We start from the raw sequence: 13,569 nt of genomic DNA, 5'->3' as shown, positions 1-13,569 counted from the left end.
CTGCCTCACTTCCATTTTCTCTCGTGCCCCCACCATTCATACCCTGTCATTAGTCTTACCAGAAGAGGGACCTTAAAAACTGAAATTCAAAATCAGAACAGTAGCTGCCCCAATAATCCCCAGTGGTGTGGACCACAGTGCCTTGGGAAGCTGCTCTCTGAGCAGGGACAGTATCTGGAGGGATATCTAGAAAGAGCAGAAGGGTTGATGCTCTTGCTGAGATTGTGTCCATTCTGTGGGCACCAGAGCTGGGGCAGCCAGCCCCATTCTACTCAGTCACTCTGCGGCTTAGGTGTGCTTGGGCCAAGTGCTCATGCCCTCCCACAGCCCCCATTGCCCATCCTCCCGGTGGGTACATTCATAGGGATGTGGGCAGAGCCTGCCCATCCCACACTCTGCCTCCTATCACTCGGCAAGGGTGTTCCAAATGCCCAGGGTATAGACAGAACACAATGAAAAAGAAACTGTGACAGAGAGAGAAAAAGAGAGAGAGGATTAAGGAAGAGATGAGAGAATAGTTTGATCCAAGGACCATGCTGGGAGAATACATCACACTGGTCTGATATGTAATGACCACATGGGCACACTGTGGTCCTGGGTCCAGTACACTCACAATCCAGTTTCTACCCACAGTACAGGTGGGAAATGAGACTGATTAAATTAACTTCAGAAGGCTGCAGATCAGCCTGAGCCTATAGCCAGGAAGGACTAAGATGCCTCCCCTTTTCTGAGCCAGAATATAGGGAAGAGAGAAGCTTACTGAAAGCAAAGCTTACCTTTGGAGGATAACACTGTGGAGCATGCTCCCTTGGGATGTAGCATAGCTTCCTTGCTGTCTTCAGCCCTAGTGTGGCTCATGTGGCTCCAGGAGCCTGGGGTCCTTTTGTAACAGGTCACGCCTCAGACAGCAGACTTCTGCAATGCTCCTCTGTCCGCTGGGGCCCTGAGGTGTGTGAGGCGAGAGTCCTGGAAGGAGAGTAGTGGGAGAAAAGGGGAAGTGGACAAGCAAGAGAGAAAAAACCCTTCCCTGCCCTCTGGTTCTGAGGCCCCTGGAGGGGCATCAGTCCTGGGAGGACAGGACAGAGATCTCTAGCAATATTCCTCTTCTCTTAAGAAACAGTTTTTGTTTTAGAGAAGGGAAGAAGGCATTGTGGGCCCCCAGTCACCTCCTTGGGCGGCCAGGCCAAACCTGGGCTATATTTTGTAGGTCCCACACAGTGGGAGCTGCTTTCTTTGTGACATGGAGCACTCATTGAATCTGAGTGCCAGGCCTCTGGGGAACAGGCTGTGAGCCTGTGAGGGGGACAGGCACAGGCCACCCTGCCATCTGCCACTCCCCCCCTCCAGCTGTGCATGTGGGGTGGGAGGGAGGGCAGGAGGACGTCTCACCTTAACAAGAAGTCATGAGGTCAGAGGTCAGAAATATACTTCCCACCATCATACTCCTCTCTTCTATTTTTAAATGATAATTAAAATTGCATTACAGAAAGTGCAGGTTACATAGAAAACAATGCCTCCTCTAATACGTCCACCATCCTCACACAACCATCATCGTTTTGGAATACATGCTCCCTGTCTCTTACCACAACCGTACATTTAAACTATTTAATGATACTACTGAATATATAGTTTCTCACCTTCTTTCTCCCACTTGACATTGTAGGATAAGCATTTTCCATTGGTCATATGATGAAAATTTGCTTTTTTTTACTGAGTACAAAATGCAGCTGAGATGCACAAAGTGTGCTGATCCTAAGTGTACAAACACGCATTGTTCATTTGTATACACCATGCAGCCATTGCCCCAGCAGATTCCCTCACGCCCCATCCTCATCTGTCCCCAGCCTCCCGCCCCCCCTCCCCCCAGCATGATCACAATTACTGATGGCTCCAGAACATCCCCTGAATGACTGTGCCATAATGGGCTGAACCCTTTTCCTATTGCTGGGCAATTTGTTGGCTTCCAAACATTTATTATTATAAATAGATGTGCATTTCGGTAACCTCTGTGCCTTCCAAGGATAATGCTGCTCATCAAGGACTGAGATTTCATCTGCAAATGGTCAGCACATGTCTGTGAAGATGCAAAAGACCTTCATAACCATTCATTTGGCTTCATTAGGAGCCCGGCTGAACCTTTTATTGTTTGGAGGAAGGGAGAGTTGGGGAGTGGCAGATTTATTTTGGGGCCTGCCTTCTACTTCAAGGTATATCTGTGAGAAGAGAAAATTTATGGCCTTTATTTAAAAAAAAGAATTCCTGGCCACTTCTTTCTGTGCTGCTTGAAGGGCTCTGCAGTTGGCAGTGAGGACAAAGGGAACAGTTTGGTTGCAACCCAAGAGGCACAGTAAGAGAAGAAGGGGCTTGTGCAGAAGCCCAGTGAGTCTTGTTTGAAAGCCAAGAACTATTGGCCTGTCATTTAGACATGAATCAGAAGTGAAATGTTTGGGCCTGAGTACAAGGCCAGAGAAATGCTGGAAATCAGGAGAGCTAGTTTAGTGGGGGAGGGGGGTAGGCTTGTGTCAAGGAGAAAGGGAGTTGGTGGAGTGTAACTGTAGTCTCCCAAATTTGGAGGAGGTGGTAGGGGGATGGGGAAAAGGGGAGGGCTGGAGAGAGGGGTGCTGTCTTTGGGTTAATGCCATGGGGGATTTGGCCCAGTCTCAGCAGTTAGATTAAGTTTCCAAGAGCACATTCCTGAGCAGAATGGAGGCTGTGTTCTGCTGCTTGGCTGATGTACTAGAGAGGCTGAGTGAGAGAAGGGATTATGGAAGGTATGGTCTGCATTTAGAGGCTAGGCTGGGCAGGGTGTGCTGGTGTGCACGCACGCACGCACAACCACACACTCAGCATTTAAGGCTTCCTTTTCCTCTGGCCTCTTCTGTGCTTGATCAGATATTCATCCCCAGACAAAGCAATTGCTGTTTGGTTCACCTGGCAAGGTGCCGCCCCCTGCTCTTAGTGAACTCCTAGACATCACTGGAGCTTTCAGTGACGGGCCCAGGAGCAGGCTTGAGGATTCAGGGCTGTGGAGGCAGTCTCTAGCAGAAGGGCTTTCCCAGTCCAGATCCCTTCTACTCTGATGTTGGGGGCTGGGCGGGCACTTGGACTTCTCCCCTACCTGGTGGTGTCTGCTTCTGGTCTTCACACAAAATGGAACCACCTGCAGAATCTCCCTTGTGCGCTCCCACACCTTATTCCGGATTGTCCCTGCCGGGTGGCTAGTTACCACCTTCACTCTCTCTAGATGTGCTTATCCCACCCTCTGTGAAGAATAATGTTTTACTACTTCACCTAAACTTTATGGTAAATCTCTCTTGTTGCTACTCCCTCACTTCAGGCTCTTTTGTCTCTAATTCATGCTTTTTGAAATACATTTAACTGATTTTCCTTCTTCCTCTTTTTACAATCTTACACCAGAAGACCAACCTGGGTTGAGCCACTCTGTGGCTCAAACATTTGTTCCTACTGTGTGCTGCTGAGCCAACATCAGATTGTTGCCAGTTGACCTCATATCCGTCCTAGAGCCCAGTTCAGCTTAGACTTGCTCTCAACACAGCACAGTGAGTGATCACACCCAGATCATCAGCGCCAGCATATGACGTGGGAGCTGCCAGCTATCCCTGACCTCTCCATCTCCATCCAAACAAATGAAGGCACAATTCTTCCACTTGTTTTTTCTATTTTTTATTCTTTATTCCTCCCAATTAACCTATCAGTCATAGTTGGAAATAAAATAGGCAGTAATAAGTCTGTATCTGGGATATTTAGTCCTCAAATTAATGTGAAGTCTTATGTTGATGGTGGCTTCATTGAGACTGGCTATGCAACCTGCCGTAGGCCTTTAAGCTCTGAGACCAGGCTCCCACTCCAGGATCATTCTCTTTGGCTTCAGAGATCAGGAGGGAATGTAGCTGACAGGAAGGGAAGGAGTTCCCCTTAGGCAGCTGTCTCCCTGACTGTGACTTGAAGGAAAGGTCACAAGGTGACAGGGGCCCTTTGTTATCAGAATCTAACCCATGAATAAAATGAAAAGCCAAACTGAAAAAAATCGAGAAGCTGAAGAAAAAACATCCTGGGTTTACATTTTAACTCTGCCACTTTAAGAGTTATGTGTCTTAGTGCAAGTCCTTTAATCTCTGATTCCACAACTGTGAGATGAGCACAGTGATAATGACATCATCAGTCTCATGGGGGTTTGGTTTTGTTTTCTTGAGGTTCAAATGAGAGAATATGTGATAGTAATATTTGAAAGCATTTTATAAATTCTAGACTTTATTCTTTCACGCATTTGGGCAACACACATTTGTGTGCATCCCCTTGCAGGAGGCTCTGGGGCTGGTGTCCAGCCTTGTGCTGCCCAGTTCCATACTGGGACCTGCCCCCAGGAGGAGGGAGTCCAAGCGGTGGCAAAGCTCCCAATCCTTGCGAAAGCCAGAGAGAGCACTAGCTTATTGGGAAGAAAGAACTGACCCATTTCCTGCGACTTTCTTAGTTCCCTCTATACAGGGAGTCCTACCTCCTGGCCATCTGTGCAAGTAGCCCACGGTGTTACTCTTTGTATTGGGCTCAGTGGTCCTCGTTCTTTCAAAAAGTGGAAGAATTGGTTGGTTTACGCTGGCAGGTTGAGAATACCCTGGACCTGTGTTGAAGTCCACAGACAGAAGCCTATGTCCTTTTGTTTAGCTCCCCCCAACTCTGATTCCCATCAGACACAAATTATTGAGGTCTTCCAGCCTCCCATCTAGACTAGTTCTCTAAATTAGTATAAACCATTAAGGACCCAGGTAGGTGATTCTTAAAATAATTCTAGATTCCTTTATGCCTGTTTTAGTCAGCATTCTCCAGAGAACCAGAAATATCTATAAATAAAAAGAGAGGAAGAGGAAAAGAGAATGAGAGGGGGAGAGGGAGAGAGAGAGAGAGAGAGAGAGAGAGGAAGGGGGAAGAGAGATTTATGCTGAAGAACTGGCTCACGCGACTGTGGAGCTGGTAAGTCCAAAATCCGCAGGGCAGGCCAGCAGGCTGGGATTGATGGATTCCACTAGGGACCGAGCCATCCATCCATTCTCCAGTACTGAGATGTTTTGGGATGTTTTGGAAATTGGTATCCTGAGAATTGGGGGGTGTTTAGAATTTTCCAGAGAGTATAGTATGGGAACAGAGAGTATAGTATGACCTAGTACATTTGGTGAGGATCTTAGTCTGATGGAGAAGATGGGCTACAGTAACATGTTAGCCGTAAAGCCAGCCAGACCATGAGCTGCCTGATATGTAAATAGATTTTAGTGGGGGTTTGGGCTAACAGTGATTCATTTCACTGTCAGAGGATTGAGGGAGGGTCAAGAGTCAAGCCTTGAAGAACATGGGTGGGACAGACTTTATTTAGAATTGTTCTGAGCCCTCACATACTTTTCTCAGACCTTCCACAGCTCCATATGGCCCCTAGCACTGTGTGCGTAGAACTAAGCCAGTACAGTTTCCAGGATGGTGCAGATTTTTCCACAGGGATTTTACTGTCCATAGTGAGCTATTTCCATGGTGAATTCAGTCACAGCCCGAATCTAGCCTCCAGATGACTGTCTCTCTCTCGTCATCCCATCCCACTGGTCCGCCCCCATTTCTCACTGTTTCTCATCTCTCTTCCCTTGGGGAATGTAAGTTTTGTGATTAAGAAAGGAAACACACACACAGAGAGAGAGTGTGTGTGTGTGTGTTTCCAACATCACTCAATCTCGTTGCGCCAGCCAGTGACTCCTTGACAAAACAAGAAGAAACCACTCACTCCAAATTGGAAAAACATTTGTTGTTGGCTTAGATGTCTCATGGAATCCTGCACAAGCCCTTTACTTTAGGATGGAGGGGTGGCACAGGCAGAAGAGTTGGGAGAGGAAAGAAAACACAGGTGGCTTCCTGAGCTGCCCCAGGAGAAAAGGAAATCTGTCTGAAAGCTGGGGCTGAAGATACCTGGCAGACTTTGAGTCTGCCTGTCCCTGAAAGAGAGCGACAGCTCCACATGGGGGTATAGAGTTGGAAATGGAGCTTGAAATTTGCTTGCTTATGTTGTAAGTTTTACTTTGCCAGTTGGACAAGAAAATTATTGAAAGATAGCTTAGACCCAGAAGGTGCTAAACATTGAATATCTGAAAGAAAATGAATCAGGAATACCTTATAGCTGTAGGCTAAAGTCATATTAACCCTTTCTGTTTTCTACTAGATACAAGCAGAAATCTCTTACCTCACACGAATTTCCTTGATATTCTGGTGAAATCGTCAAATGATTTTGGCAAAACTAATCCTATCAGGCTTGACAGAAGGACCCAGACAGAAATGTGCTCTGGCTCCTGCAGTGCATTTTGGCAGCAGCCATCAGCCCCAAACAGCCAGGGTTCAAATTCTCCACTTCACAGTGGTCACTGTTGACCAAATAAGACCTCACACCTATGGCACATGTTCTACAAAGGATGTATGTGGAACTAACCTGTTCTACCCCTCACCTCCATCACAACCTCATGCTAAATAAAGTCCTAGGTCTGTTTTCTAAACTGAGAGAAAAGGGGAGGATCACGTAATGGGTTAAGCCTCGATGAGCCAGACCAGACCTTGAGAAACCTTTGGCACAAAAGATGAGGCCAGATTGACGAGCTTGTGTGAAATGACTGAAACCCTGTGATGCAAGGGGGTTCCTTTAAAATGAAAAAGGAAGTATCAACAGAGCAAGTGAGTTCCTTCACTCCCACTTTCTTGTTTGTGGAAAAGCTTAGAGATTTCTACTTGACCTGGTTTTAGATTTTCATCCATTTTTGGAATCCGATAGTAACCCCGGAAATTATAGAACAGTGAGCCACTCCTGCAAATGGTACAAAATGTTCACGTCCAGGATAAAGGATTATCATTTCATGGTGAGAAAAAAAATGTAAGCAAAAGCTAAAACAAAACTTGCTGAGGCAAAAAGCATTTCTTTTTTCTGTGTGTGCTTAGTGTGGAGTGATTGTGCGTCTCTGCTACTTAAAAACATTTGAAGACTCCAGGAACCACAGGAAAAAACAGCCTGTAGTATGATACTTAAGACCAATCTGACCCCACTTCCCATCCATTTTCCTGACATCACTCACGCTAGACCCAACAAACTCTGCACTTTCCTCAGCTCATTTTGCATTTCCCCCCTGATTTTGATCTCTTTGCCTGCAACCTCTTTTATTCTGCCCCCCCCCCAAAGTCCTCACCTTCCTTTTATTAACATTCCTTCTCAGTGTTCAAGAGTTCAAGGATCTTCTCTCGAAATCTCTTCTCGACTCCCTCAACTTCCCAAGTCTGCAGTGGGCTCTCCCTTCCCAGCATCCTTACCATCCCGGGTTCACTTGCCTAGCCCTCTCCTCCATGGTCTCTGCCTGGAGGCTGGGAACTGCTGCCAGTCATCTCTGACTGCTTTGCACAGAGGCCTTCTGTGAATGTATGGAAAGGAAGACCTCAGATAGAATGTCTGTGATGTCTCAAAGATCAAAGGGAGCCGGCATAAGGTGAACAAATTCTGATGTATTTAAAGTTTTTAGGAAGCAGATAAAGGATGAAGCAAGAACTCAGGATATAAGCAGGTTGAAGACACAAATATCTAAGGAAGGGTATTTTGATGGACGTAAAAGGCTGCATAAAAGAGATTGAGGTGTTTGGAGGAAACTGAAGGAAGATGCCAGTGTGTATGGCTGCGCATCCCACCAGACACCTCATGGGACACTGTCAGAGAGGGTGCGGGATGGTACATAGCAGCACGGCTTACTGGAATATGAAAAAGTGGTAACTAAGGTAGCCCTCACTAGCCTTAGAGCAGTGCCCCTCCCTGCCTCTCCCACCTCGAATTCAGTTCTTAAAGGCCAAGCCAAAGTGCTCATCCCGCTTTCTTCCTTGAGCGACTTGGACTCCATTTTTTCTCCTCTCCTTGTTCAGGCTGCCAGCCCTGCCAGAGACTGTGCCAGGATCCAGCTCTGGTTCTGATGAGCCCAGACCACCAGGATTCGCATTAATTTTCCCATTGCTAAGTTTATAGTTTATATTTGGTTGATCAGAGAAATATGTGTGATGTGGGTTGCTGGCAAGTAAATCTTTTTTTCTTCAGTATATTTTTTCAAACCATTTCATTCCTTCGTCTAATCCAAAAGCAACTCCCCAGCGGTGCTAACCAGCCCTACCTCGTAGCAGCACTGGAGTCAGATAAATGAGATGATCTGCAAAGATCTTCTCTGTTCATCTGGCTGCCAGACTCAGTGGAGACATGACTCTCCCATCCTTGACTTGTCTTCATGAATAAATCACATTTCTTTTTCTCTTATGTTCTTTAAAAAAATATTTTTAATTGATTCAAGCCAAGAAATTCCTGAAGCATTAGACCAGTTCATTGCAAATCATTAAATCGCATTGCAAACTAGGCTCTTTTTCTCTCCCCCCTTCTCTCACATTCCTCCCTTTATGCCTCTTTCCTATCCTGCCCATCTTCTGCCTGGACTTGGATCTGCTACCCTTATCTCTCTCACTTTTTAATCTCTTCTCCATCCTCCACTTCCTCCCACTGCTCAAATCTAGATGCAAGTCCCTCCTCTACGCAAAGGAAAAGAGAGAACCTAAGATTTAACTTAATGTGTTTGGCATCTGCAGAGGTTTTTCTCCCCCTGCCCTCACGGAAACTGTTTTAACTTAAAAGGGAGCATGCCTTGCTTTCATCAGAAAGTGTTTGAGAAATTTCGTGTCATGTTGCCATGGCTGTCGGGAGATCTCTTTGGAGCCAAAATTGAACAGGCAGAAAAAATTCTCAAAGAGAGCAAATTTATTTATCAGCTCTCGAGGCCTAAAAAGGGAGGGCAGCCCTCAGTCTGTCAGCCCCCTTTCTAAGTTATCAGGGTGACCTGACCTAGACCAGAGGGCTAGTGGGGGCAGTGGGAACTGTGTTTGAGAACACCACTCTTATGAATTCTTTTACCTTGCCTAGCTAGGTGTTGTGTTTCTCTGCCTTGTCTCTTATATTAAGGCTCCTTGTGTTTAGGAACTGTGTCTTTATCTTCCTTGTATCTTTGTGGTGTGATGGACAATTCTGCAGCTCCTGGCTGGCTAAATGGATGTTGTGTCTCCTGCTGACTATAGAATGTGCTGATCTTGCCTAGCCTTGTGGGCTACAGTTGGGTTTCGCGTCAGTGGTGTGGATGCCAGGCTGGTAAAAGGCTTAGTCACCACCCAGAATGCGTGGCTTCTGAGGTGCTTGCCCATCCCACAGTAACCGCCTCCATTCACCAGGCGCCAGGTGCTCTGACCTGATGAAAGCCCCGCCGGGCTCCAGCATCCCCCTCAACTTCTGTAACTGATTGTCGTGGTTTTCTGCTTGCAGAGCTCTTGATTTCAGAGGGCTAACTTTGGGGTCATGCCAAGCCATGGTTCCTCAGGTGACTTGGAGGTCAAGAATAGCATTGTGATTCTCTGCCTGCTGGTAAAGTAGGAGAGAGCCCCCTGTGTTGCCAGAGACGACACAGGCAAGCCAGGCCAAGGATGCTTTACCTCCTCAAACTCTATGTCCAAGTCCATCTGTGAACCATGAGCCACAGGCTCAGGCTCCACCAGAGAAAGATTTGTGTATCTTCACTTTCCTTGTACTTTTTGCTCTCTTTCAGAAAAGGTGCTAGAGTGCAGGGTGGGGTCAGGGAGTCCCCATTAGGGAAAAATCTAGCTATGCTTTGTACTATTAGCCATTCACACAGTAAGCCACCATAAGGACAAGTTGAGGCTTGGAAGTCATGAGGGTAAGGAGGAGAATTATCTGTCAGTCTAGAAACTTGCCGATGGCCTCAAGGCTGCTGAGCCGTCCTGGCAGCATTGCCAAGTAAGCCCAGTGCTGTGCCCACGCGATCTGGTGGATCCCATCCAAACCTCAGCAGATAAGTGCAGGCTTGTCCTGTGATCCCTGAGAATAGGCATGAGGGGAGGACAGGGCTGACTCTGTGTGAGAAATGTCCTCATGGGTAGAAGGCACATCTTTAGCATGCAGCCCGACTCGTGGAGAGGAGGCTATTGTAAATGCATTCAGCCTCCAGCCAAAGGTGCTGTCTTACCTGATTTCTTAAACAGAATTGAGCTTTGCTGCCAATAGGAGGGCTTAGGGAGGAAAGGGTCAAATGAGGAAAGCCTTTGAAAATGATTGTTAGGTTTATGGATTACATTGGGGGCATTTTGCTGAGCTACAGTGCACCCAGTCTATGAGAGTCTATGAAAATTGGAGGGGCATGAGCCTCCAATTATTTTTTGACAATTTTGTCTTATGAGAATGAATAAACATAAACCAAATATTGTAATTTAATCCATAGCTCTCCTGAACCTTTTATTAAATAAAGGATCAAGGCTAGAAAGTGATGAGAAGGAAATTCAAAAGCAGCTCAAGATAAAACTTGTCAATTTGTAATTTCACATATGATCCTGGTGATGGCAGCCACACCCACATGCCTCTATAAGTCTTTATTTGCCTTCTTTTTTCTTCAGCCAAGAGGGTGGGTGCCTGATGAGGAAACAGAGCACTTTACATGATTTATGTCTGAACAAATCCCTGCCATCTGTATCCGAGGGCCCTGTGGAAAGGATATATCAGAAGATACATGTTCCCTTAAGAAAGTGAGTGGTTGGGAGTGGTTGGGAATCAGGCAAAAGTCTGTGTGCAGCCTGGAGTGTTATATGCTTTCTCAAAAAGCACAGAGTTCTGTGACAAATAAAGGAGGTCAGTAAACTCAGTTGGCTCCGAAGATCAGGGCTTCTGACCTGCTGGGAGCTGAGGAAAAAAGAGTGGGCCTACTGGCATTTGATTAGTGGGAGTAAGTTAATAAAATAGCTGGAAGAATGCACAAAGAGAGGATCCAAAAGAGGGGTCTGAGGGAAGGTAAGAGGATTAAAACTGCAAAAACATTCCTCTAATGGATTTCCCAAACACACAGGCCAACAGGCAAGGGCAGGTGTCTTGTCAAACCATTTCCCCATGAAACCTGATCCATCATCCCGCAGAAGAGGCCTGCTAACCCCGTTTGTAACGGAGGGTCCTGCCCCATATTCCCAGTGAGGCACTCTGATCAGCCCAGAGACTCGCCAGGAAACCAGCTTTGCAGACAAAGGGGCCTGGTAACAGGCTGGTTTCCTTCATATTCAGCCAAGTAGATCTCTTTGCATCTGCACAGTCTGGTGGCTGATTAGCCTGTTATTGATCATGAAGTCTCCACCCCCTCGCTGGCCTCCTTCCTGCCCAAAAACACTAGAAAAGGAGGTACTCTGACTTCCCTATCATTTATCACTTCATTGCTCTGCCTTTGATCCCATAGTGAAACTCAACTTCTGCTCTAGCAGCCAAATCGGGAGTATTTGTCTGGTGAGGCAACAGCTAAGGCTTAAACTTCGGAGGCACAGGAAGGGAACGGGGCCCAGGACCAAACTGCTATTTATTTGTTCTGGAGCCAGGAAAGCTCGCCTGCCGGTCGGCCCCTGGGAAGGGGAGCTGGATGCCCAGCTGGGGTGTCCTTGGTCCTGCCTGCATGGGCTGTTGTGCACATGTTGGCATCAGAATAGAAGGGTGGTCTGGTCACATGGCTGACCAGTGCCCAGCTTCCTGCCTCCCCTGCTGCACAGCCTTCTGTCTCCAACCGAGCAGTCGGCAGAGGGTGCAGAGGCAGCCAAGAGGGGCTTAAGGGGAAATAGTGTTTTCTTGTATTCAGTGTGCAAGGTGGGAGCAGGGAGGAGGAGCGCATGCTCAGTTACAATGGGGCAGGAGCCCAGGGCCATTGAAATGGAGATGACATTCTGCTGCCAAACTCCTTTCTGTTGTTCACATCTTTTTGTAAAATGATCTTCTACTAGGTTTAACTATATTGTCTTGCTTGGGGCAGATTTGCTTGGAATGAGGTAAAGAAAGGTGTGGGGGCGGGGAGGGGTGATGCAACAACTCTTGGTGGAGTAGTTTTAGATTTATTAGACCATGGAAAAGCATGCCTCTCAGTGACTGAGGAATTTTGTAGGTGCCCCTGAGCTCACAGTCTCTTGCAGCTTGTTTTGTGGGGACCTCCTGGCTTGGTAGGTGCAGTGCTGAGGGAGAATTAAGGCCTCTGCATTGTTTAGGCACATTTCTTTAGAAAAGCGTCTTTTGAAAAGCGTCTAACAATATTTATCTGGAACACAGTGAACACAGACCATCCATCCTTTTCCATAGCCCGTATATTTCTCCTCAAGAAAATATACCCAGTGTCTTGGCTGAGAGGTGTAGCCAGCTACATAATTTGTGGGACCCAATACAAAGTGAAAATGTGGGGTGCCTGGTCGACAAACATCACAAGTTTCAGGATCGTGCCAGCAGAGCTTAACCGTCCCAAGTGCAGGGCCAGTGCAAGCACACAGGTTGCACACCCTGGCCTTGGGCTTAGCCTTCCAAACTATTTAGCCACTCAGCAAAGATTGGAGCTCATCTGGGTGTTCTGAATGCTATGCACTGGGGTTGGAGTGCAGAGTAGAGAACCAGTAGGCTGCCCACAAAGAATTTATATGTTAGTTCAGGTCAGACATCACATACACAAAACTGAATAGTGGTAGATGATTCCTCAACAGCCCAGAAGGTCCTGCACCCACCCAAAGGAGCACTCACGTTGACCTGCTGGCATGGTGTCCAACCTGGAGAGCAGGCTGGGGTACGATAGAAATGAAACAGGTGGTTACTGTCCTTGCCATGTGACTCTGTGAACAGCATGTATTTTTTACTCCACTTTTATTAGATCTACTTTATCTCTTTCCTATGACCCAGAAGTAATTTCTCAAGAAATGTTCTGTTTTCAAAACAGCCACATTTAGGTAAGAAGGTTTCATACGAAATGTGCTGTGCCTGGGCCCTTATGTGTGAGCTCACGGCATAGACCAAACTTGGCTCAGAATTTTGCATTCAGAGGCAACATAAATGTGCATCTCATACCTGACTTGAGGGCCCAGCTTCCAGGACAATTCAGTCAGTCATTCTACATTTGCTGAGCATCTCCTTGGGCTAGGCTTGGGATTAGGTCCAGAGGACACAAGACTTGGTCCCTACTCGTAGTAGTGTAATCAAAGGAACAATGACCCTTTTGTCAAAACTTAAGGACTTCCCTGGGTTGGTTTGATTGAGAGCTTCTGGAAAGTTCCATTAAGTGGCAAACCTCCTGACCTCACTCACTGAGTGACCCTTTTTTGGTGACAATAGTTTGGTTTTGATAATTATCTCTTGTCTTCTGTGAGAAACCTGATGCCCACCTGTCCTGTTGCCTTCTTCAGGACTCCAGTGGAAAAAACAACATGGGCAGGTGGAATCTTGCAGTGGAACTGCAGTAAACTCTGATGGTATCTGTTGACAGAATTTGGTGTGGTCCGCATTCAGAGAGGATACCCCCAGGGCTTTTGAGTACGTTTTATAAAAAGAATATCTGGGTAATTTTTTTTTATCTCCCTTATCTTATTCATTAGTTTTATTTACTCCTTTAAATTCAGCTAAAATCCTGAAAACTGAATTTTGAATGTGGTTTTATTATATAAATGGCCCGT

General features: G+C 46.6%; 1 protein-coding gene across 3 annotated transcripts in view; it reads left to right on the top strand.

Annotated features, from left to right (window-relative positions):
- BOC (BOC cell adhesion associated, oncogene regulated) overlaps window positions 1–13,569 on the top strand; it is an 87,252-nt gene that overhangs the window by 44,006 nt on the left and 29,677 nt on the right. The window lies entirely within an intron of this gene.

This window comes from Talpa occidentalis, unplaced genomic scaffold (genome assembly GCF_014898055.3).
Source record: "Talpa occidentalis isolate TD23 unplaced genomic scaffold, MPIMG_talOcc4v2.1 talOcc4.4, whole genome shotgun sequence".
NCBI classification, from domain to species: domain Eukaryota; kingdom Metazoa; phylum Chordata; class Mammalia; order Eulipotyphla; family Talpidae; genus Talpa; species Talpa occidentalis.
Note: the sequence above shows the minus strand (reverse complement) of the source record. Positions and strands in the feature narration are given on the sequence as shown.